This window comes from Dromaius novaehollandiae, chromosome W (genome assembly GCF_036370855.1).
Source record: "Dromaius novaehollandiae isolate bDroNov1 chromosome W, bDroNov1.hap1, whole genome shotgun sequence".
In the NCBI taxonomy this organism is placed as follows: domain Eukaryota; kingdom Metazoa; phylum Chordata; class Aves; order Casuariiformes; family Dromaiidae; genus Dromaius; species Dromaius novaehollandiae.
Genome location: NC_088130.1, coordinates 56,999,821 through 57,023,965, shown reverse-complemented (window position 1 = coordinate 57,023,965; position 24,145 = coordinate 56,999,821). Strand labels below are relative to the sequence as shown.

Here is a 24,145-nt window from a genome sequence, read left to right as displayed (position 1 = left end):
AGCTCCTCCCATATAGATTAGGACTACCTCCACCCCATGACTAAGGCCTGGAACAGAAATAAGGTTTAAAGTATCTTTTGGTATGTTTTCCTGTAATATTCTGAAATATTTATTCCTTTTTTCAGACATAATGAGGAGAACCCATGCATCCTAAAATATTTTTAGGAACATATGTGGGCCTTCTCTCTGCAGTGAATTCTTGTGAGCGGACCTCTGAAGACAAAAAGACTACAGAGCTCAAGAAAAATACTTGTCTGAATGTAATTGAAAAATTTTAACTTTCCTTGGTAAAAGAGATATAGTAATATCTAATGGAATAAACAATATTTAAGTATTTAATTTCACATAAGGAAACAGCGTAATTCCTGATTCGCTCATGTGTGTTATAACAACTAAAACAACTAATGACTCAAATTAGTTCATTGTTTTCTTGTGCAGGTAATAACATAACAGTACTCAGACATAATAGCCATTTCTACAGATTACTATAGTTAAACAGGATTTAAAGGGCTGGTCACATTCTTAATGGAAAATTCTGACTAAAATTGAATAGTCAAATAGGTGTTGTGTCTTACCATGATGTTTGTACTGTCTAACCATATTTGATATGGAAGACATCTAGCACTTGAAAAATAAAGTTGTTGTATTTAATTTTAACCACACTAAATCACCAACATTAAAAAAAATATTATATAAGTAAGTTACTATAGTCACATAAAGACTCCATCAACATAAATTAGTAATAATAAGTTAGAAATAGATTGAAGTAATGTTCCTCACCAAATTTGTCATTTTACAGTCATATTTTCCTTTAAATTCACAGGTGTGTATGTCCGCATACGTGTGTGTGCAAACTCTACACATGTAGAAATGTTAGTTTCATTACAAGATGAATATTCTCCTCATAAAAAGATAAATATTCCTCTCATAGTCTTATGGAGTTGCAGTGTATTAAATTAAGCGCAAAGACTTAGGAAAATGCTTCATTTAATACACCAATTATTTCCCTTTATTTTAAATGGATAATTTGAAGTTGTAAATGCATAAACAATTGTATTACATACTTTTGAACCAAGTTAATATAAAAAGGTCCCAATCCTACATTTCTTTCAGAGCACAGTTTACTTACATTAAATTTACATGAGCATTAGATATTAGTATTTCCAGTACCCAATTACCGTATTCTCCAATAGCCATCTTCGTTTCTGTACTTTCAAACAAAAGCCCACTTGTAAAATGAACTTTGATTCATCCAACATTATGAATTTAATAGTTTTTTTTAAGCTTGAGAGAGGCATTTTAAATCTGTTGTTAAAGACACACAGCTATATTCAGGACATCATAAGGACTTGGAAAGATTCAGGTGCATTAGTGCAAGACATTGTCCCTTTGTGCGAATTATATCCATCCAGAGCTGAAAGGGTGTGTTTGTATCTTACAGAGTATTCACAGCTAGCTGCCTCCAACTGCACGGTCAAATCTCGAAGTCCGCAGATAAGCGAGGTTCCCACTGAAATCAAAGGATTTTTGTCCAAGTCCCGAGGAGCAAGACGACACAAGTGAGTATGGAAAGACACGGTGAATTCGTCAGATAGGAGCGTTTCTTCGCTGTTATCCTGTGCTATGATTACTCACAGTTTGACCCATACAGAAGGGAAAAAAACCCAAAAAACAAAAAGCAAAAAAACAAGCAGAGGCTCTTTCAGAGTAGGACAGTCCCCTTCTCCATACACTGCTTCACAAACCACGATTCAGATATCCCTAGGAAACCTGGTGGTTGGGGTAGGGGCAGCAGCAGCCTCCAGCGCAGGACCCTCCACCTGAGCGGCGGCGGCGCCTTCCCCGCGCTCGCCCCAGCGGCGGCCGCCGCCCGCGCACCGCCGGCCCCGCGGGGCTTCCAGCGCCGGCCCTTCCCGCTCCTGCGGCGCAGCCTCTGACAACACGCGGAGACGGACATGAGCGACAAGAAAATAACGCTCCGGGAGGCGTCCCGAGGCCTGCCACCTCTCACCGCTGCGGCGGGGGGCCGCCTCCTCTGACGGTTCATTTTAGGGCGCCTCTTTAAGCCTGCCCGCTGCCAGGCGGCGTTTTGCAGTCCCCCACCGTCGTCAGGCGGAGCGGGAACCCGACAACGCCAAACTGTTTTTTTGTTGGTTCCCCCCCCCCTTCCTCCTCCTCCTCCTCCTCCTCCTCTCCCCAACGGTCCCATCTTCGCAAGTCGCAGGCTGCGTCCGTCTCCGCGCAGGCCCGAGCGCGAGCTTCGGTCTCGTCGGGAGGGGGAAGAAAAGAAAGAGAAACTCAGGCGGCAGCCGCAGGGGTGGGGAAGGGGCCGGGGAGCCGCGCGGCGGCGGCTGCGCCTGCCGCCAGCCCGGCCGAGGCGAGGCGAGGCAGAGGGAGCCGCTCCAGCTGCGGCGGCGCTGGGCGGGGAGCGGCGAGGCGAGGCGAGGCGCGGCACGGAGCGACGGAGCGGCGCAGCGGCGGCGGAAGCGGCGCTGGTTTGAGCGAGCGAGGAGGCGGCAGCGGAGGGAAGGGGGAGGCTGTTGGTGTTTGGCGGGAGTCCCCCTCCCGGTGGAGGGAGTCATTCCTGCAGCTGCACTTCCGGTCGGCATTTTGTTCTGAGAGGGAGCGAGAGAGACACACACAGGATCCTTCCCCCGTCTCCTCCTCCTCTTCCCCCTACCCACCCCCCCGCTCGGTACCGACTCACCGTGCCCAGGCTGCCCCCTCCCCCGCCCCGCCGCACTCGCGCGCACGCAGGGAGCGGCGGCGGCGGCGGCCCCCCGGCAGCGCTGCCCCCGGCCACCCCCCTGCTCCCCCGCGGCTCGCCGTGCGCCGCGGAACCGGTTCGGCCCGGCGCGGCGCGGCGCGGCCCGTGTTGATGTTGTGAAGCGGGCTCGGGGGGAAGGGATTCGTCTCGGCCGCTCGCCCCCCGGCTCTACATGTTCGCTGCACTGAGGAGGAGACGGAAGAGGAGCCAGCCCCCCTCCCGGCCCGGATTATTGTTGTTATATTATCTCCCCTCCTCCTCCTGCTCCGCGGCGGCGGCGGCGGCGGCCCAGCAGCGGCGGCGGCTCCTCTGAGGAGGGAGGGGGGCGGATTTCTCTCCCCCTCTCCCGGATTCTCGTTGGATTCAGACGCCGATTTGCTCAGGTAATCCCCCCTCCTTGTCTCCCCTTCCCCTCCCTGCCCTCTCCAGCAGCGGGCCGGGCCTCCCAGCCCGGGCGGCCCAGCGCTGCCGGGAGCGGAGGGGATTAGCTGTTATCCGGGGTAGAGGGGAGTAAGTGGCAACCGGAGGTGTTTATTTCGCGGCCCCCCTTCCTGCTGCCTCGGGCTTGGCGGCGGAGATTGGTTCCTGCCGGGCTGCCGGGAGGCCCAGGCCCGGCGGAGAGCGCAGGCCCGCCGGCCAGCGCCTTTACTCCAGCTCGGGGATTAGAAAGGCGAAGCGGCTGCTCGGTGACAGGCCTCGGCCCGGAGAGGAGCAGGAGGAGGAGGAAACAATGCAATTAGCCGCGAATGTGCCCCGATCCTTTGCCATATTTACAACTTCGCCAGGGCGAGGAAGGGAGGTCCCAGCGCAGACAGTCCTCCGGACGGGGGAAGGAGTGAGCGGAGGGGCAGGGAGAGAGAGACAATGTAAATACCCGGCGATGAAATTGTGTGAGCCTCGCTATTATTTCCTCCTCCCGACAAACTCCGCTCTGAACGTTCAAAAGTTAATGCACATGGATTTGTAATGTGCAGGGGTTTAATCTCCAAATAATACAGCGATTGATTAGCGTGTTAATCACTTAGTATATTTATAGCATAAAACTAGCCCTTGTGGGGTGATTGACACAACACGGACACCTGCAGACCCAGGAAATACAGATAGGCGAGCGTATTGTGTCAGGTATTCAGCACGATCTCCGTGTTTATGTGATGTGCACATTGCACGAAAACATAGAAAATTTAGAAGAAATACTCTTTTATGCTTTCTAACAAACAGAAAATGGGAAAGGGGTCGTATGTGAACTGATATGTTTATGACATTTCAGGGGCCAAGGTGAAGATGAGATCTCACCCTAAGTACTTGAGGATCAAACATAAATTTAATTAAGTGAAAAGTGAGGAATGTTTAAAAAGTGTCATCCTTCTTGTCAGGCCATATCACTTTGAGATCCTGAGGTTGTTATTGGCTGTTTGTGTCCATGATGTTTGAATATGTAATTAGGTGTCATTTTAACAGGTCAGATGTGTTTTGTAAATGACTGTTGTTTAAGTGTCAGGTCTTCTTAAGTAAATGGTGGCTAATTTACAGTAAAGTAAATCTCAGATTTACTGAGTGGCAGAGTTGAGAATGTTATTAAAAATTCGAGGTGGGTTTAAAACAAACACTCTGTGAATTAATAAAAATATTCCTACTAAAATTACATTATGAGTGAAATTTTGTGATACGAAGTTTCATCCTTCTTCTAGGAAGGGAATTTGTAAATGGCAAACAAGTATCACCATTGCATAATTTATCTATTTTTAAGTAGGTTTTTTAGTTGTTCAGGCAGGTCTGTTGTAACATTAAGTGGTTAATGTGTCTAATAAAGTAACTTTCTGGTGTACTGTGTTTAGAGTCCTACAAACCGTGCTATCTTGCCTCTGAGTGCCCTGATACATGTTTAAAAGGGTGAAGTTAATATAGCTGTCACGTAGAAGGCGTGTTTTTAATGCTGTAAATCCGTGTAGTAGTCAGTAGCGTGTCCGTGATTTGTATTGGTCAGGGAGCAGTTTGAATTTTAAAAAGCCTGAAGATCCTGCTGAGCCCCAATCCCGGCCTCCCTCCCTCCCACTAATCTCCCATTCCTGTCTTTGTGCTGCCTGGTCCTGTTAGACACTGTTTGCAACAGGGCCTCAGGCCTACGTGCGTGGAGAGGAACCATTTACACTTTGAAAAAGCAGCTTTTTATTTTTAAACTTTATGAATTGCAGAGGGAGCCACTAGCTGTCTCGAACTGTCCCTATCTCTCTCTGTAGCTGAACTGCTGTTTTCTTTTCTGGTCCGCAGCATGCGTAGGGGCCGAGTGTAACTCTAGTTTACAGGAAAGAAAGGACTGTGCAGAAGTAGTTGTAGTACTTGGGTAGTTTTCATCATCAGGAAGCGACATTAGCTCCAGCGCTTCTTTTGTCGTTTGTTTAAAATAACTCTTGCTGTAACAAAAATGGGTTTGTTAAGCTAGCAGTAGTCAACTTCTCTAACTTATTTTTCATTTAAAGGTGCTTTACTTTAAATATGCTAGATATGAGCAGGAAATGGGCTACTGTAGTTATGTAGTTCCTGTCAAGTTTATCTCTCCAGCGTTGTGTTTACAGCTTTTTTTTTTCCGCCTCTCCCTTTATCAGAAAGCATGTACTTTTCTCGTATGAAAAAAAGCATATTTATAGAGGGAAATTTAAGATGCTGGCTATTTGTGATTTGTGGGGTTTTTTTGTTTTTGTTCTTCTGAGCCATATGTGGTTAATCCTAAATTAGCTGGATTATCACAGTTTCTGTAGTTGTAAATTTTTTTAATGCAGAAAAATATATTTAGGATACAGAAATATTTAATATAGAAATGTTTGTAAGATGAATTATTTTTGTTTTAGACTGCATTTACAGCACATTTAAGTGTGTGTGTTGGGGGGGAAGCAGGGGTATTTCACTTTTCATGCTTCTTTTTTTCCTTAGTGTTAGAGTTTATGCTGGTCCTCTGTTTGTCCCAACAGCTAGCTGCTCAAGAAGGATGTAGTTATTTCAGTCACGTTATAAACATTTGAAATTAGTTATACTTGAGGCATTGGTTGTAACAGTTATTTTAACTGGAAGAGAAAAGGAAAATATTTTTGTGTTATCTTTTATTTTGTACTTTTGACTATCTTGTATGTTTTGCCATTTGTTTCCTGTGTACAGTATTTTTTTCCCTTTTTTTCTCCTCTCAATTCCTTACATGTTTTACCTGAAGTTATTCCCACAAAAACTCTTTCTCTGAAACCTTTTGCTATCTTTTAAAGCTAATTATATATATATATATATATATATATTTTAGTAAGGATAGGTACAAGCATACCACTAAAATAAAATGTTTTGTGTTACATTTGAAATGTTTAAATTTTAAATATTTTTACAACTAGGGGAAACACAGGATCAGAGAAGCAAAATTACTCCACTAAAAATATTTGCAGATCCCTCTTCTACATAAGGGTACATGTACCTCTCTCTGTGCAACCTCATTACGTGTTTGGGACTCTATGGACACAATGTTCATATGAGTCCTGTTGCAGAATTAAGGCAATAGATAGTAATTTCTTCGGGTTAGAACCATTTTTTTTGTTGTGTTTGTATGATAGTTGAAATAATGCAGCTTTAATCCTAAAGGTGTCATGTAGGTATTCCTCTATAATATAAATAGGCTATATTTTGAAGTATGCTAGGTGAAAAATAGTGAAAGTGTGAATTGATTTGAGCCAGGGCTTGATAGAACAATTTCATATTGCAGTTTTTCTGTGTGTTCAGCCGCAAATGTGGTACCTTTATGTGTCTATTATGTTACAGAGTTACAAAGTCATGATATTAAATTTATATTAGCATTTACTTCATAAATCATACACAAAAATAAAGTTAGTGCACACTTGTTAGTAACTAGAAGGAGAAATTTTACTTCAGAGTCTGAGTATCTAGAACTAGGGAAAAAAGTCTTTCAATTCAGAACTACAGCTAAATTTGCTTTCTAGAAATTATCCTGGAGGAGTATATAATATTTATCAATGTGTGGACGTTTTGACAGCAATTACGGGCATACTTAATTAGAAAAATATGAGTTGTGATAACTTCAGAGTTTGGTGTCCAGGTGGCGTGAGATGGATCATCCAGTGTTAGAATAGCTGTTTTCTTTCACAAAATATGTTACTAGAAATATTTAACATCTGAAAGAATTGACTATTTCAGTATTATACTGCTTATTTTCACTCTTGCTTTTCATATGCCTTTATTAGAAATAGTGCAGTTCAGGTTAGTGTCTGATTTTGAATGACCAGCAGTAATGAGCACTCAGTTGCATGGAGCTACCTACAGGGGAATGCTTGAAATTGGTGATGCCTGCATATTATTGGTAATAACCCTGTATGATAATGATCCTTTTTAATAATCAAAAAAAGGAAGTCCTTTTCAAATTACAATTATTAAGGGCTTGTATTCTAAAAACTTGTTAATATTGTTCATTTATATTTGTGCTATTATTCTATTTAGCGTTACAAGCATACTTCTTAGTAGGTGATCGTAAGCCCCAAAGTATGTGGTGGAAAAGGGCTTTATATTGAAATCTGCTGCACCAGGAGTGAGGAAATTGTGTTTGAGGAGATTGTGCAGGACCTGTGATTTGTGTCTTACTTCCTGTCCCCACTGCTCACTATGGAAAATCCCTCTAGCAAAAGGGAGGGGGGAAAGGATCTTGGCCCAGCTATTTGTAGAAACTAAAAGGAGTTTCAGGCAAATTAAATGCAGTTGTTGATCCTGTACTTGTAGGTGACTACTTAGTTTACACAAATAACTTTGGGGAAAAAAAAGCATAAATATTGAAAGGTATTTTTCATGTGAAAGTCTCTTAGTCTTAGAAAAAATTCTAGATGAACTTATTTTTAGTGCTGTTAGTATTTGTATCAGTTCCAAGTGTTTTTTCAACTGGAGGTCTTAAAATGCTTTATACAGGTAGATATTCTAGTTTTTTTCAAAACATTGCTAAGGTTTGATATGAAACACTTTGAGTTTTTGCAGCAGCGTGTATGTGTGGACATGCAATGCATTTTACTGGAACAGTGTTAAAAAGCACCAGACTGCAAAGTCAGAGACTCAGATAAGGAAACAGCAGACTAATATTGCAGAAACAAACGTAATGCAGCCCCCTTCTATATATGCTGGACATTTGACTACGTTATTGTATTCCCCTTTATCCTCATGTCCCCAATTCAATGCTTCATGCAGTGCATGGGAAATGCCAGCTGACTAGTAATACTGTTATAACCTAGTTTATATATGTGTTTTTCTTTGTCACTCAGTGTGCAGCCTGCTGTCTTATTACCTGCTGTATACCATCCAATTTTTGAATGAATACTGAAATTTTTGGTTTATCTGTACTTAACAAACGTTAGAGAACATTGTTTTTCTAGCACATCTGTGAAATATTATTTCCATTTTACAGATGGAAGGCTGAAACTGAGTCAAAATACTGAGTTTCAAAAAGTGCTTATAAATCTCCAGTGGCTAATTTGGCTTACTTTATTCTTGAGATTTTTAGGGCTATTTTAGAGCATTTAGTAAGTCCATAACATTGTTCTCTTTGACTTTATTTGTGATTGCCTTGCATGTCAACATATCAGGCTCATTTTTTCTCATGCTGGGTACCTAAGAAATATGGAGAGTTTTCATTGATGGCGTTAAGTATCTTTTCAGTTTCTACTATCCTGAGCATGCCAAGAGCTGGCCAAAAATAGATTTCCTGCCCTGAAAAACTAAAAAGAATTCTCTGTCCATACTGTGAAGAACCCAAAATGTTTTAAAAGTTTATTAGAAAGATCATGAAGAACAGACAGCAATTAGATGATAACTCCAAACCAGCAAGTAATTAAATGGCTTGCCTGCAATATTGGAGATTTAAAATGCTACTCTTATTAGTGTCCAACAGGAGCCACTACTCCTGGAGAACATCCTAAGCACTGATTATTGGCTATTCTGGATAAGTCTCTACCTCTTAAACTGAAATTGTTACAGTTCATGTAAATTGGTTAAATGGCATCCTCTGCAGCCTGGTGGTCAGGTCATTTCATTGCGATGTTGGTCTGTGGTCCCATTAATATTTATACTAAATTATATAGCTCTGGTAGGAAAAGAAGAGTGTTCTTAGGTAAAGCGAGTGCATTCCTGGCCAGGACATTGTCTTTGGGATGTAGGAAGCCCAGGTACAAATTCCTAATCTGTATCAGGCAGAGAAGTTCCTGAGCTTTTCTCCCCCATATGACTTTGTATGTTCTAATCATTGGGTTGCTGCCTGCCTCCCAGAGGCTGTGGATATATTTTGGAACAGACAGAATGTGTATTTCTAAGGTTCTTTTTTTTTTTTTCTCGTTGGAAATTTTTTGTGGGAATATGCTGGGGGGGGTTGTTTGTTTTTTTTTTTTTTTTAATGAGATTTGGTTTTGACAAACTGGCAGTTTCCAGCAAGAAGATCTCTTGGATGGGAAATTCTTTTTTAAATCAATTGTATTTATTAACTGAGTGTTATTCAAGTTCTTCAGTAAAAAAAAAAAAAAGTGTAACATCTCACAGACAGCAGCTCCTTTTACTATGTAACCCTGATTCGTTTCATGACCACCATCTGTCATGTGCCATGTATAAAGCAGGGATCCTGTGGATAACAAAAAAACCCAAATGATCATTTAATGAAAGACTATCATAATGCACAAAGGACTGAATTACAGGTGTAAGCAACTTTAATTCTGACATTTCTTAAATACTTTAATGCTTGGCTTTATAGTTTTAATCTTCTTTCTCTTATCTTTATTTTTCAAGGTGATTTTATTGGGCTTCTTAAATGTAAACATGCGTCTATGACAGTGTAGGATTCTTTGAAACTGTGACCCCTCTCTTTTGTTTGAGCTAACAGTCTCTCCTATTTGAGGTAGCAGAACAGTTTAGGGTCAGTTATAGGCTATTATTCTTTGTTGACCAGATACCCAGAAAGGATGAGGTCATGAATATTTTTGTCTCTGAAATTCTGTTTTAAAGTCTTAAGTTTTAAAAGAGAATGTCTCACTGTCCTGCATGTTATCTTCCATTCACACTTGTTATTTTCTCTTTTTCTTTTAATATGCTTTCTGGATATCAGTGATTTAAAAAATAATTAGCTCACTTCTGATGCTGTGTATTGCAACTACCTTAGCACCTGTGGAAAAATAAGGTGGAATATATTTTTTGCAGTCTGAAAGCTGGGGAAATTTTGATAAGACTCTAACAGAGCTGTGGTGAGAACTTGTAAAAAACAGTAGATGCAGATTTAAAATCATTTTAATTTGTATTTTTTTGAAAGGAAAGTTAAAATCTGCCTGTTCTTAAAATGATTTGTTTGTTAAACGTTGGTTAAACTCCTGGTTCAAAGTAGGCAGATGTGATTGCTTTTCACTGCAGGGGATACTAGGTTTGCATGGCTTTTTTTTAATTATTATTGTTATTAAAATTGGGAAACAAATTTTGAACAGGTAATTATAATATATAATATCATGTTGGGAAACAAATACCATGCTCAGTGATGACTGGTTATTTCTGGCAGTTTTTAAAAAAACTCGTGTTGAGGCAAAACATGTAACAGAAAACTTCAGTGTATACTACTAAAATTTTGCAGTTAGGAGTATTGAAACATTGCTTAACACAGTTGCAGTCAACTTTAAGAATGTATGTTGCTGTGATTACTTTGTATAGGTGGGACTGTTGGTGACTCCTCTAAGTTTCCTTACACTTCATGTTAAAAGACACTGATTTTACATGCCTGTAACTTGTTAAACTTCAGTCATTTGTGCAGAAGGTTTCCATGCTCTTTGCTGACTGTCTCTTTTTAATGAAGTTTAAAGCCAAAATTGTCTGCTGGCTCCTAAGGGTCAGGCTGGAGAAAAATGTTTAAAAATAATTTCTGATCTTTTCTTCAGGTAATTCTAACATCCCCATTCTTTGGACCAGGAACTTGAAACTGGATGGTGAGGCAACTTTTGTGTCAGAGATGTGTGTTTTGTTGCTCTTTGAAAATCTGTCCAAAATTTGGGCAAGTTATTAGCGCTTGTAAAATTAGCTGACTTCTCATATTTTAGGCATTAAGGTAGAGAACTTCTTGTATACTCAGCAGGACTTCTGTTGTAGTACAGTTCTAAGCAGTGAGATGCAGTGCAGATTCTTGGTTTTCTGGTCTCTAGTCACTGTTGATCCACAGTGCTGATCCATTTGAATGTGGAGAAGACAAGAGCTGAGTTTGCGGGTGTGTTTGAAAGGGTGAACGTGTGGAGAAGAGGAGCAGTGGACTGGAACCAAATTTATGTAGATGGGGAGGGAGTGGGAGCTTGAAGGGCCAGTGCTGGGAGGAGGGTGGGAGCTCTGGAGCTTCTAAGGAAGTGACGACTGAACTGGCAAGACTGGATAAAGGAGCTGGTTTGGGGATACAAGAGTGTCCTCGGAAAAGATACAGGAAGAGCTGTAAAATAGTGAGACAGAAGGGTACCCTGAGACTGGATGCATAGTCAAGGGAGACGGTTTAGGAATGGGAATGGGTGGGAAGTATGTACTGAGAGGTCAGAGTAGGGAAGAGAAACAAATTGCCTGAGAAGCCAAGAGTACAAAGCAGGGATTGGCTGGGCAAAAGAAGCATTATTTCACATGCAGGATTTTTTTTTTTGAATTGTCTTTTTTTTTTTAACTGAGGAAATCATATACTAAAAAAAGCTCATAACTGTGGAGTACTGCTTAAAAGAGCAAACAGTAGGGAATTCTGTAATTCAGATTATCTGTGTAGACTGTATTTGGTATCTCTGTAAATGCATTGTGGTAGTCTTTAAGTCTGTTATCACTTTTTTTTTTTTTTTTTTTTTTTAAAGTATCCCTGTTTCACTGACTGTATGGAATGAATGTGATCTCCTTAATAGAGTGTTGTTTTTTTTTAAAACAGGTTAGATTAGTGTCTTCTGGGATTGGCTTTAGATATTGTTGATCATGCCTTGGGGAAGGGGATAGGCTCTAGAGATCATTTCCGGTCCTGTCTTTTATGATTCAATAGTTTGATATCTCTTTGGTGTTCAATATGTAGTCCTTTGTCTTAATCACTTCATATCATTAAACCCTACTCCAGAGACAGAGTTCTTAATTTTCTCATGGGCTTTTCTGTGGCATGCATTGTAATACTGGTGTGCTTCATGAGTACTAGTAATTTTGTTACAAATTTTTTTGAGGAGAGTATGTAATGGTGCGTGTTGGTAACTGAGATGCAAAAGTTAGTCATTTTCTTTCTAACTTTGGAAGTCCAACCTGAGCAACTGTAGGACTTTTAAATTAATTTTTTTTGATTTATGTATTTATTGGTATCATAACATGTGTCATAATATTAGAAAAGATTTTATTAATTTGGGTTAAAAATATGACTAATCAGTGCTTCATCAAATTGGGCTTGGGAGCGTGTAGAAAACAATGAACACAGAAATATTTACCATTTGTAATAGGAATATCAGATTTCCAGGAGTGGTGTTTTTCTGTTTCAGGCTATCCAGTGTCCAGCCTCTTTCCCTTCATGCTTCTCTTTCATTTTTACCTGATGTTGGAGTCATGCATACAGCAGACCTTATGGCCTTATGAATAGCTTCTGATTCATTTCCAGAGCAGATCTATCCTGGAAGATTGGGCCCGGGAGTGGGAGGGAACTGTTACATGACTATATAATCAAAGACTCTGTCAGAATACTTGAGCATAAGGGGCATTTATTAACTTTTGACTGACTTTGTAAATATGTTCTTTCAGTTGGGGTTGTGGGATTTCATGGTAGAAATTTAGAAAGCTTTTGAGTTGATAGGCAGAAAAAATCATGTTTGAATATTTGTTGATGTGAAGGCTTTTGACTTTTTTGTGCTGACTGTTCTTCAGTTGTGTTTTTTTTTTAACAGCATTTTTAACAATGTAAATTTTAACATATAGAAATGCATTTAATATACTGTCTTTTTAAGTATTGCCTTGTAAACCAACTGCCATAATGTAGTAAGTAAAATTGTTGTAGTCTTGATTTCTGCATCATAAAAAGGAACTGGAGAGAGATCAAAAAGGGACTTGGTTGTTGTGATATTACTGTAGAACAGCTTAGCGCCTGAGTGTCAACCACAGGTTTGAGATGCGGGAGCATGCAGGATGGAATTCATAAATCCTGTGGTGCTGAGTGAGCAGTGGATCTATATAGGTTAGTCAATAGGAAATGCTGAAGAGATTTCTACCTCCTAAAACAGAGTTTAAATCAATTTATTTGATAATCATGTTCCCTCTCTCAGGTTCTTTCCATGTTGTGATTAATTTTCTTTGCACTGTGATGTAGTACTTCTTCAACAAGAGGAGAAGGGAATGCTTATTACCCCATAAAATCTCAGAGCTGGTTGAAGGCTCTATGCTAATGGGTGATGAAAATTACATATTTGAACCTCTTGCTACTGGAGGAGGATGTAGATTCTGGGTTTCTGGTATTTCGAGCAAGTGCTCTTCCGCTATCCTTCTGCTGAGATTTTGAGTAAAGGATTGGAGGCTATGGCTAGCATGCAATGCAAAATACTCAGTTCTGTGTGTTAAACTTGTTCAAACTCCAGCCAGAACATGTGGCTGGACTTTCCTGCTTTGAGGATCTTGCTCTGGCCTAGGTGTAAAACGGATGCTGGGCTGCTTAATTCTGCTAAAATAGTGGCAGTTCTGGCGTGTATTGAAGCAAAGCTGTAGGTGAACTGTACTGGTGATAATTTAGGTGTATAGTGGCTTAGATGGAGAGTTGTAGGAACACACTGCGCTCTAGGATCACTATTGTAAAAGATTATTTTAGAGTTATGGCTCTGCATATTTACTCACTGGAGGAATTCCCTCTGGTTCTGGAATGATGTAAAGTTTAGTCATGTTATTTACAGAAATAGATCCTTTATTTTTACTATGGAAAATGTCATTAAAATATTTGAGGAATTGCAGTAAAAATTTAGTACGGTTTAAAAACTGTTTTGTCTGTAATTCTCTAAATATCATTATGTGAACAAGCCATCATAATACTGCAAGATAAATGTTCTCAGTTTTCATATCATACTGTAATCTTAGCCTACACCTTGCAGGAAGAATAATGAAAGCAACTTATTTAATTTAGTGTCATGTTAAATAATTGTATTGAATTAGTGCACTTCAAGATAGGAGTTCTCTTTTTTCCTGTAAACATTTGTGTTTATTCCTGACATAAATATTTTTTTTCTAGGCTCAAACTAGACATATGATGTCACGGGATTAAGCAAATTGTTAACCACATATTGAGAAATAATTAGCCAATGAAGTCTTACAAGAAGCTCTGTAGATGGACTTCTGAGGATTCAACATAACTTGTTATGTCCTACTAATTTGAAGTTATTGCATGCTCAGCTACAGTGAATGTTCAATTGTGTATATGTAGCCTGTAGCAATTGCACATAACTCGATTTAATTTAACCCTGTTTCATTGCTGGCTAAGGAAGGTTGAATTAGTTTGCATTTTTCATGGGCTAAGTGCATATGCACAATTATTGCAAGTCAGCTGATGCACGATAACTTGACAGTTTGGGCTAATCACTTGCCCGAGTGTGGTTGAGAATCTGTGAAGGTTTCCTGCCTGCATCTAATTACTGATATGGATGTAAAATTGAACAAATATTTTGGGAAGGATAGTAAATGGATGAAATATTTCATTATAAAATATGCTAATTTTTGATGTTTTCTAACTGGCTGAAAAAGCTTGTTACAGGTACCTGCAGATAACTATTTCAAGGAAATACAAAAAGTTCTCATCTGTTTTTTGATCATGAAGCTGAAGAAATGTAATGCTTATTTTACTATTTTATTTCTTAATAATGAAAAACAAACAAATTAGAAAATAGATGTACTTTAGTTTTAAAAGTGACCTTACAGAAATAGCAAATTTAACATGTTTGATGATGCTGTACAGAAGTTAGAGCTTTCATTAGTAAAATGGCATTGACTTTGATGGAAGTAATTCTGTTTAGTTATCCTGTGCATGAGTACAATGAACAGATTCTGTAAATCAAGTTGGATACAGGTTCATTAATGGGGTTGTGTGTCAAATAACACTTTAAAATGATAGTTGTGCCCATGCATTGCCTTCAATGGGTTTACACAGGTGTAGCTGTTTGAAACTGATATATATCAACAAACTTTGCTGAAATAAGTTAGAATTCTCAGTTTGGCTTTAAATAGAGGAGTCCCTATGTATTCAAATACAGTAAAATATTTAGTCACTGACCTCAGTGGTTTTAAACTGGCACACACAAGATTATTTAAGAAGTGTTTTTGTTTCACTTTAAATATATAATCATTTTATAGATTAGATTTACCCCATGAAGACCAATAGTAACTTTAACATTTCTGTCATTGTTATATAGTATTGTTCTTGTGGCTAATTTGAATTTTGTCATAATAATTGTTAAGTATTCTATGATTTTCATAAATTATGATGTTTGATATCTTTTTTTCCTTTGGGTTACGTTGTGGCCTGAATTGTTAATCACTAAGATGTAGTGGTAGGTTCTCACTCTCTGGGATTTCTTTGGAATAATTTTCCAAATTCTGAACATAGTTTAATGAATTCAACAGTCATGTAGCTTACTAACATAACAGTGGTACATTAATATAGGTGTCAAATAATTAGTTTCAGACAACTCGAAAGAATTTTTATGATCGCTTCTGAAAAAGACTCATATATGATTGGGTAATAACACAGTTACTTGTTCACTAAAAAGGACAGCATCATGTTTCAAAACCTGCCTTAAAATCTTTGAGGAGTAAAAGCTACCTAAAAGACAGCCAATGTCATAGAAGATTTAAAAGAAGTTTTTTGCTGTGAGTAAATGTCAGGAACAATTAGCAGTGTGGGGAGCTCAAGTCCTTTGTAATACGAACCTGGAAAATACATATGTAAATTAATATTGGACAAGGTGAGATAGCAAGTTAGTACTATTAGTATAATTTTGTGTGTCAGATCTAAATATTGTCATGTATGCCAAAGCATGCAGACAATAATGTCAAGCATGTGGCCTGGGAAGGCCACTTGTGGTTCTGCAGGCTCTAATTTTATGGTCTCCCATGGCAACTGTTGAAGCGCAAAAAGGATTATGAATCAAGATGTGTCCCTGGATCATGTCCTGTGAGTTTAATGTGAAGAGTGTAAATTTCTTTGCTGAGGGGGTAAACAGTACCATCTCCCTGTGTTGCCACAGGAACAGATCTTTCCTTGTTGCCGCTACTTAGCAGCTCTCCTCACAGTCATATGTTTCACCACAGGTTGGCGGTAGGTTAGATATTAGACTACTAGAAAATAGGACAGGAGCTCAGTAGTCTGTTAGCCTGGATGAATGGCTGGCAAAGGATAGCGTATAGGTACCTTGGCATCTGATGTAAAAAGGAAAGACAAAAAACTAAGGACCAGCCACTCCTTTTTGCTACTTGAGCATATTATGTCAGTCTTGATGCAAGTTTAAAGCAGTTGAGGCCTGATCCATTTCACCTGCTTCTGGTCTCAGTTTAAATGACATATGAATAGAAGTAGAAGGGTATCATGCTTCATTTTTAATACTTTTGCATTGCCAGAATATTCTGATAAAGATGTGTAGCCTCTGGGTCGCCTTCATGCTAAAGTAATTTCCAGTTTGGAAGAAAAGCAAATTGATTCTATACCTTCTACAATAGCAAAGCTGCACGGAACTGAGAAACTTCTCCAAAATGAGCCTGTGATTCTTGTGAAGTAATGTTAATGTCTCACACTAGAAAAATTGAGCTACCTCTCTAAAAGGTGGGTGTATATCACCTGCATCTTGGAGAAGATTGCAAAGGTCTTTAGCTTTCTTTTACAAGTACTGCCACATATACACCAGTGCTGTGCTTTACATCTTTCCCTGCACATATGCATTTTCATTCTTCAGTGAATTATGGTAGTCAGAAGACTGTGATTGTATTTTTCTCATAACTGGATGGTCTGAAATACATAATACTTATTTTTAGGATATTTTTCAAGTGTTTAACTTTTAAAAATTGAAAGATGTAGTGATGATAATCCCATTTCAGTGTTTTTTGAAATATTTTTTCAATATATGCAAAACTATTGAAAGCTTGGAATATAACTTTAAAGTCTATCTCCTTCATAGAAAAAAGAGACACTTTGTTGCAAACACACATTGCAAAAATGAAGTACTTGGCATAGAAGTGTGTAAATTCTACCAAAAAAAATAAGTGTGATTGAATAATCTAGTCTTAAATTTATTTACTGATTTGATCCACCTGCATGGTCAATTGTGACTGTTCTTCATGCATCTGTAGCGTATGGGCCATGTTTCACCTTTGCCTTAGCCATAGCCAGGATAATGGTTCTTTCTGAATTCTGTAGTAAAAAGCTTGCTTTTAAATCCCCAAAGAGGTTAAGGGCTATAATAAGCCTTTTCTTCCACAGTTGTGAATTTTAGATTGTTAAGAAAAGGAGCATGTAGAAGATAGTCATCATTTGGAAGGGAGTGCTTGAAGAATAAAGTATATGGAAGATGAACAGAGCATCTGTGGGTTGGATACAGGCAGGGATAGAAGGATTTGGTGTGGATTGTCTTGGCTTGATCCATTGAGGACTGAAATAACCTTCGTGGAGCAGTTCTTTGGCCTTCTCCATCTGCCTATATCTTAGTCAGCTTGGCAGTTCAGTTTGTGTCTTGGAACTGCGTCCCTGGCCTAAGACTCTTTCTGTTTTATATTAGCATAGCATCTTAGAATTTAGAGATACATTTAAACAATGCACTTCAGTTTTATTTAATCAATAAAATGATGTCTGCAACCCACAGAAATCTAGAATTTCATGAATGTGAAGGTATAGTAGGCTCATTTTGTGATTGTGGTGCAGTTAGTTTTTGATATTTCAGTAATTAACTGATGACCAACATTTTAATATTCATAAGTGTGACTTACTGATATAAAGCATGAAGTAAGATTTCTCATTAATGAATAGAGACGTTTTAGCAATGCATTTATCCTCTCTGAGATTTTACTAGTCACTTCTTTGAACAAATAATTTTTTAAAAGCACCGTTTCTTCTTTTGCCATTTATCTTTTTGCCCTGTTTTTTTTTTTGTCAACTTCATTATCTTCTTGCTTTCATAAGAGAGAGCTTTCATACGTGGTGTAATTTGAATATGCTTTCTGGAAAGGCCATGTGAATACTTCAGTGCCTGAAATTGGAAACAGGTTTAACAAAACCAAAACAAGCCACTTTTACACTGAAATTTAGACTTCTGCTTTTCTTTGATGTCAGTTTTAATATCCTACTTTTTTTTTAGTTTAATCTTTAAACAGATTTTTAACTTGGCTGTGTAATTGCTAATTAGGCAGTGAAGAAAACGCATCATGAAGGACCTCTCTGGAAAAAAAAAATTCTTATTCTGGTTAGCTTTGGAGCATTGACAGAAAAGGTGGGTTGGATGAACTATGAATGCAGCTTTCTCTGGTTCATGTGTTAAAATGGACTAGCAAATCAAAGCTGTGCAATGATGTGAGGTAAATGAGATAGAAGAGCCACTTGCCCCTTTCTTACCTTGCAAAATATGAAGAAGCATATTTTGGCTTGGGTGAGCTGGGTAAGGGCTGTACGAGAAAATTTGATTTCTGAAGGTTTTTTTGAGGAGGCATGTTTTGGTTCCCCTCCTCCCCAAAATTTCCTGCTTTATTTTACAGTAATGCAGTGTTTGTGTGGATTTATTATTATTTTTTTTTAATAAGTGATTTAGGCATACAATATCGTCATTGACTTTCGAAGTGTCTTACTAAAATAAGCCTTGGGGAATATTTTGGCTGATTGGAGGATGTTAACAGGGTTAGAACAATTTACAAGTTTCAGTACAACAGAACAGATAACTCTCCGTGGGTCCTTTTGTTTCACCGTGCCTATCACTTCTTGAGCTTTTTGGGAAATACAGAATAGTATATATACATTTGTTGGCTTGTTTGGTTGCTTGAATTTAGTTGCAGGGATGATGTGCTGAACTCATAAAACTAGTGTGAACTTTTGGTCTGTATGGTATGTTATACAGTTTTCAATGATAGTCTATTCCGAAGCAAAGTCAAAGGAATGTATGGCATCTCTCATCATATTTCTGGAAAAGTTATGTCAATCAAAATATTGAGATCAATGCCTGAAAACATCATAGTGGTATTTATGGAAAAAAATCATATCCCAGGGGCTAAACCTTAAATTAAAAATTTGTTCATAAACAGAACTGTTTTGTTTCAGAAATATTCTAGTGGTATAAAGCCAATGCACCTTAGATTTATTGTTTTAAAATGAAATCTGTTTAAATGGAAGCATTTTCTAAGTTATGTCCACTTTGACAGATGAGTTTTCAGTGAAGAATTCCGATTAAAAATTTCTCATTGACTTTAATGCACAGGTATCTGGGAGAGAGCTGTCAGCATAAATCCTCTCTCTATAGGCTTTAATGGTGAAGGAAGTGGGCCTTCCCCAGTGTCTCTTCCCCATACTTTATTTTGAAGGACCTTATATGTTGTAATGTAATCTGAGTAAGATTCTTAAACTTTTAGCTATCAAGTGTTTTATCTTTTATACATGTATAAGATAGTAGCTGTAAGATCTCTTACAGATCCACCACATGTGTTTCTTGCTTTTCTTGTTATTTTCTAGATCCTATCACAGTCCCTTTAAGAGAGCCTTAGACAGCTTTGATCTTGTGGATTATTTTAAGTTTTGCTCAATAGGTAGGTATACTAAAAAATTGCAGGAGATGGCTGCGACTTTGCAGTTGTCTTGGTGCTAACGTGGATTTTTTTGGATATTCCTTGAGCAAATGCCCACGGTTTACCAGATGTGGATTTATCAAGGACAAGATTGAGAGGGTTAAGACGCCTAGTTCATTCGCCTGTCACCTTACCCATAACCTTGCCTACTGTGTGCTTTTTTTGTCAGGTTCATAGGACAGGACAGGGGTCACGTGGTTGTGCAGGTTCCTATTAACAAGACTGCTGCATCTAACTTAAATTAAGCTTAAAAAAATCTCACTGTACATGCAATGATTATTTCAATGCCAACTAGGGGTATTATGTCAGTCAGTGAACTATGGCTTTATAGCTAGATTTTCAAATTTCTTATTAGTATAAAAATTGGTGGTTTTGTTATGCAAGTTTGGCAGTATCGTGCTTGGAGAGCCTAAGGATCATTAGTATAAGCTTCTGTGGATTACATGAAATGAAGTTAGTATCTCTCTTCAGAATGCATGGGTTTATTCTTAGCAGTGATCGTGCTTAATCAGTACCCCCACCTCCATTATTGAATAGTGGCTTTGTTTAGTCAGTTTATTTACCTGAATACTAATATTTCTCCACAATATGTAGAACAGAAATTTTGAAAGTTGTTAAAGTTGTATAAATCTAATTTATTCAAACTCCTTGAGTCATAGTATGAAATGGTTGATGCACATGGTCATGATCTTCTAGAACTGGAAAAATAAGGAAAAAATGCTTTTACTTAGAAACTGATGAATGAAACTTCTCCTTCAAGCTTTACTTACTTTTTGTGATAAGACTCCTCCTGACACTGCAGTTTAATCTATGTCTGTGTTAAGGACAGTCTTTAAAATGTACATGAAAAATGGGGACAATTTGTGATAGCGCTTCTACAGGCAATTTTTATATATTGACTGAAGAGTCCATTCTGTTACCTGGATTGTACATTTCACCCTTCCCTTTTTTGGTGTTTAAGGTTGAAAATGTAGGGTGTTTGGGTTTTTTTTTAATCATATTACCATATATGTTGTAATATACAAGCATTTAACTGAGAAAAACAGTCATGGAATTTGAAGTCTTCTCATGTTTTCTAATTTTACAGTGCTTCTTCTCTTAAGCATCATTTTGATAATGCTCATTCTGTCACTCATGTAACTACAGCTGGAGTTTGGCTAAACTAACTACTGGGGATGTGTTACTGGCCAGAAATATTCATGATGGACTTGACAGCATTAATCCTGCTTGTGTTATCTGTCTAAGTGTGCGTCTTTATATAATACAAAAAGACCTGACAAATGTGTAATTTGGAAAACGATGTGAATATCAGGAAAAAGATTGTGACAGGCAAGTGAGCTGTGGCTCTAACAAGAAAAAGCCCATGTGATTTCTAAAAAATAGCCTTTCAGAATATTTATTTCTTTTAGCATGATGTCATTTGCTTTTAGATCTTGTTTTCTAAAACTATGGAGGACGTGTCTGTGTGTGGGGAATGCCATCTGTTTTTTTTTCCTATAAGGATTTTTCTATTCAACTGAATGCAATAAACCACTGAGAGAGATGGTACAAATCTAGACCTAAATATTAACCGTAATCAGATAAAACTCATCTCTGTGCTTCATGTTACATGTGCAATATAATTTCCCAGCTTTTCAAGTTCCTGATTAGGATAGGTGTGTTTTTGAAGAGCAACTGTGTAAAATAAGATAAAATGATGTAAAGATGATGATATTCAACCCACCTCACCCCCTGCCCCGCGCCAACATTGCAACTTTTAAAGTTTCCAATCCCTCATCAGCAGAGGGTATCTCTGTGCCCTTTGTCTCCTTAGTTATCATATATACCCTCTGCCTTATGACTTTTGAAATTGGATGACTGATACTGAATTATAAGGAAATACTTTTTTTCACTTACTGCTCAAGAGACCTCAGTCACATTGTGTCAGAAGAAATATTGACAATTAGATAGCAAAAAAAATATATTTTTAAGTTAACCTTTAGAATTGCAATACACTGTTATTAGGAAATGCCATACAAACTAAAATTTTTAAAGAATTTGTTTTTAAAATCTGTTGGTTGAGCTTTGCCACAACCATTTAATTTCAGTTTAACTTTGGATTTGCTAGTGAGTCTCACTGAATTCATGCATAAAGTACTTAAATTTTACCTTGATCTCCCAAACTGTCAGTAGTACTTGATCTAGGCTGTCTCAAAGATCCCCTCTGTTTCTACAACCAAAGACTTGCTTATAATGCTTGCTTATAATTACTGAGAAGCACCAGGTGTTTGAGTATGTGGATTGAAACCAGTAAAAGTGAGGAAAATCTTTCTTAGCTGACCTAGGCAAGGAAATTGCTTTTCAGAGAGCTTAAACACGCACACAAGTGTTGTAAGTTTAAGAATTAACTGAAAAAATATTTTAATGAAAAGCTTTTGGATAAGAAGGGCGTTTCCTTTGTGTTGTGCATTACCTAACATGTGGCATCTATTCCTTATTGAACTTTGTTGCTACTGCAGCTGTATCTGATTGTGAATAGTATAAAAACTGACACAACCTATGATTAAATCATTTGCTGGACTAACACAGTTTTGTAAAGCAGACATAATTCTGCAACTAAGTACCATATGTGCCTGGGTACATTTGAAGTATCTTTATTGGTCCTACTGAAGTGAAAGTTTCATTTTCTTTTTACTGCTTGTGCAGAGTGAAAAACTGGTACTGTTTTGAATGTACCATGCTACCAACAGGAGTCCAGAAAGTGTAATTGACTGCAGGTATTAATCTTTTTTGTTTTGTAAGTTGCTTCTTACCAAGCAGGTCCTTTAAGTAATTATGAATATAATACAGCAAAAATTAATTTACATTTTTTTTAAGTATTTGATACAGTCTTCTTTCTCAAAAGACCTATGTTAAATTAACATAAGACTATTCGAATTATACATTCTGTAAAGGTATCCTTGTAACTCTGTCCGTGCGTGTCAGTTTTGTGCTGCAGTACTGTTGTTATTCAGAACATGAGTCTATTTTGAGCAGAGACTACTGGTGATGTTTAATTATATGATAATTTTTAGTTTAGTGATGTGGACAGACTGTTATCCTTCAAATTAGGGTGAGATCACCTAATTCAGCTTGCTGTCTCTGTTGTCTGTTAAAAGTGGAATCACTTAACTATTTAGGTTGAGTAGCAAATCTAGGAATAACTGATTTACTTTGAGTTGGTGATTCTTAGAGATTCATGTGGCTTATGATTTTGACACCTTTCAGACAAATAATATAAATGAGAAGAATTCTGTTAGGAAAAAGTGTGCAAATATAAAAAAAAACCTTTGATACATTTTTTTCTTTGTTAGCACATTATATAAATTCTCTGACATTTTTCCCTTTCTCCTACCATTGTTATGTTATGTTTAAATTTGCATTTGTTTTGTCTTTCTTACTATCCTGGTTGAGATGGCACTGTGTTTTGCTCCTAGGGTTCCCCCCATGAATCAACAGGAGTAGAGAGGAAAGCTAAAGAAAATTGTTGGCCTCAGCTTGGTGTGATTACTGTACTTGCACTAATGTAGGCATGCAAGATAATTCTGTGGTACCATTAAGAAGAGGGAAAACTTAGGGGAAATAGAGGTCTTTAAAAAAAAAAAAAAGTAGCCACCAATCCAGTGGCCACCAGTAAAGCTCACTCTAGTACCATGGAAGAAGCATACTTCAGCTTTCTGTGCGGGATGAAAGCTGCTCAGGTATTAATTAACCTGAACTCATTTAGGTCACTGAAATGTCTGTTTTGCCTGTGTAAGAGAACTGTTTCTCCAATTCCTTGGCCATGCAGAGATGTTTGTAGAAGTCAGTTTGAAAAGATTGTAAAGGCAAGGGTAGCAGAGATAAGAGGAACAAAAGATTGATTTAGGAGAACCTTACTTTAAGAATTTTTTCCAGTATTTTGCTGTTACTGAATGCATTTTGCATCTTAAACATTGTGGCATTTTCATGTGCAATATTTTTCTCTGCTATTTTTTCTTATGTTTTCTGAGCAATAAGAATCAGAGAAGTTTGTTCTGTATTTTTAGTATTACAACTTTCAGATTGTAAATGTTGCAGAAGAGTGTTCAGAATTATCCCTTTATAATGAAGGGAAGAGAAGCAACAAAAGAAGTATCAAAAGTTGTAAGCTTTGAAAATGTTTGTTCTTAGTGAATTTGATCATACATTTAATTTGGTGATGTGGATTTCTGAGAAGATGGAAAGGGGAGAGAGGGAGTTAAGGATGGTATAATTGTACAAGCCTTACTCTTTTTTTCTCAGAATTCAGGCATAAGACCTTTTTGCTAAAAGCTGAAAAGAGCTACCTGCAGTTTACCTACCAGTGCCTCTTCTTTTCTACCCCATCTTGTATTGATCGCACATCTCTGCTTACCACCCCTTAAAACCAAAAAACCCTTCTGCTCCTTGACAGGTCAGTGAACAAGTCTGCTGGACTCGCAGATGCTTCCAAGATAGGCAAACCCAGGCTTTACTTGCCTCTTTGTGAAGGTGCTGTTTATTTTCTAGTATTTACTAGTGCTGTTGTTTGTGAAT

At 38.1% G+C, this 24,145-nt stretch overlaps 1 protein-coding gene across 5 annotated transcripts in view; it reads left to right on the top strand.

Moving 5' to 3' along the window:
- Window positions 1-2,415: 2,415 nt before the first annotated feature.
- The window catches only part of LOC112994547 (nipped-B-like protein), a 155,985-nt gene continuing 134,255 nt past the window's right edge, over window positions 2,416-24,145 (top strand). The window contains exon 1 of one of the 5 annotated variants that reach the window (XM_064500230.1): window positions 2,416-3,150. The gene's annotated coding sequence lies outside the window, so the exon portion shown is untranslated. The remainder of the gene's footprint in view (window positions 3,151-24,145) is intronic. The other 4 variants (XM_064500231.1, XM_064500232.1, XM_064500233.1 and 1 more) reach the window with 4 other exon arrangements.